Source organism: Calidris pugnax, unplaced genomic scaffold, assembly GCF_001431845.1.
Source record: "Calidris pugnax isolate Ruff unplaced genomic scaffold, ASM143184v1 scaffold18, whole genome shotgun sequence".
NCBI classification, from domain to species: domain Eukaryota; kingdom Metazoa; phylum Chordata; class Aves; order Charadriiformes; family Scolopacidae; genus Calidris; species Calidris pugnax.
This window is the reverse complement of record NW_015090812.1, coordinates 19281370-19283099: the sequence shown is the minus strand read 5'-3', so window position 1 is coordinate 19283099 and position 1730 is coordinate 19281370.

Here is a 1730-nt window from a genome sequence, read left to right as displayed (position 1 = left end):
GAAGTATTTTTTTGAAAAAAAATTATCTGTAATCAAAGTCGATGCACATTTTGGTAGAAAGCTATTGTGTGCGTACTTCAGCTGTTGATGCGTCGGAATTAAGAGATACAAAAAGAAAGTAGGTTTCTGTGTAGCCGAGTGGAAAAACCTTATTTTACTTAGTCGCTAATGCCACCAAGTGGCTGTTACTGTAATTCACTGAAAGCCGTAAAATGCATTTTGCTCTTTCCTCTAGGCAAACAGGTATTTTTGTATAAATACTTTTGCAAGTGAGAATTTTTATGTGTGACATAAAAAAAATAAAATAGTGAAAGTAGAAAGGGCTGATTAGTAGAGAGGAATAAAGACCAAAGAGAAGCATACATAAAAAGCATATTTCTGGAGGTCGGTGGGATACGTTTATCTAGTTTGTAGGTTAACAGTAAGTCAGCTGGTGAAACAGATAGTGCCAAAGTTCAAGGGAAGATAATTAATTATGGAGAAAAATACATCATCCTACATTGTGACTTTTATCATCATTTATTTCCTTTTAGATGGTCGGGATTGTTTCAATGACTCAAAACTCCCCTCTCTTTGGGGGAAAAAAAAAGCACATGCCTATTGTTTGGTAGGAAAAATTCTTCCTATCTAAGATATTATTATTGTTATCATTTCCCTAATACATATTTAGCTAAGATGATAATGCTGAAAAGCTTGAAAAAAGCTGAAGTCTAGACTTGTAAGTGTAGGATACGCAGAAGGGCGATGAATAAATACAGGTGTCAGGCCTCTTTTCTTCATAGAAGACCAGTCTCCTGTACGTATTCAGTCAAATCTAAATGCATTTTTTCAAACACATGTCAATGTATCAAAATAGAAAACAGTAGTAACAAAAACTTCTTAGATCCAAGTTATTCAACATCAAAACAGTCTGATAGGGATGCAGCCTTTTCCACATCACTTGAAGTCAAGCAATGTTTTACTGTGATCCTCTTGCCAGTAACATAGAGAAACCACTTGCCTAGTGCACACATATATGAAACTTGAGCAAGGGTTGCCCTTTATATATAATTAGCTCAATACCTAAGAGGAAAATTGATTACAAGGAACCATATAAGAACACGGGTTCTCTTCAGACCCAGCTTCAATGGCTTATTGTTCTCCATGGTACTTAGAGCTTAAAAACTAGCATAGCTATCAGTATATGCCTTGGACTGCACAATATTTAATTTGCAAAATTATATGTATTTTACTTAATTGCTCCCTCAGTTCTTAAGCAACAGAAATTCCCCTTTATCTGCTCAACATGCAGTCTCCTTTATGAAATCGCTGTTTCTTTCAAAACTATAAGCTTTCACTTACTTCCTCGAGGTCCTGTAACAAACTATACAAGAAAAGATGTCGGCTTCTTTTCATGTTAGATGTTATGTTGTTCATTTGCCACTTGACATCATCATCCTCTGACAAAGTTCAATAGTAGATTACATGACTATCTCTCTTCAGGCTTGCAGTAAGATTAAAACCCAACCCCCAGCCCTCTTGTGTCTCAAATGGATCGTTTGGTTAAGCTAGAAACTTCTGCTTTGTAATAAATACAGAATTATTATGAACACGCCAACAGAACTATAATTTCAGTACACTTTACAGAAAAGATGCATTTGTGGGCTTTTTATTGTTCATATATCCAAATGCATTTTATTTCCTTGATTCAGCTTGGATATTGACATTTAACAACTCAGCATGCAGTACTC